Raw genomic sequence first — 301 nt, 5'->3', positions numbered from 1 at the left:
GACAAACAAGAAAAACAGGCTGTTCCCATTCTCCTCCCCAGGTATTCGTGATATTAGCTCTTCTCTCGAGGATACATCCACCCCCCCAACCTTGTTTACATATTTATTTACCTTTACTTTTATTTGTCGTGCAACCTTCTTTAATCTTAATAAAATATTCAGGTTGTATTTTTTTGTACATAGATGCGATGCAAGTAATTTGCTTTATTAGCGGAATTGTAAATTAAATTCACAGAAACTCTGCTCAGCTTATGGTTTCGTTTACAAACTTTAAAAAAAACAACAACACGGTAACATAGAA

General features: G+C 34.2%; 1 protein-coding gene across 2 annotated transcripts in view; it reads right to left on the bottom strand.

Annotated features, from left to right (window-relative positions):
- LOC119591424 (dipeptidase 1-like) overlaps positions 1 to 301 on the bottom strand; it is a 285,765-nt gene that overhangs the window by 34,827 nt on the left and 250,637 nt on the right. The window lies entirely within an intron of this gene.

Source organism: Penaeus monodon, chromosome 28 (genome assembly GCF_015228065.2).
Source record: "Penaeus monodon isolate SGIC_2016 chromosome 28, NSTDA_Pmon_1, whole genome shotgun sequence".
Lineage (NCBI taxonomy): Eukaryota > Metazoa > Arthropoda > Malacostraca > Decapoda > Penaeidae > Penaeus > Penaeus monodon.
The sequence above is the reverse complement of the archived record's forward strand: the minus strand, read 5'-3'. Positions and strand labels throughout refer to the sequence as shown.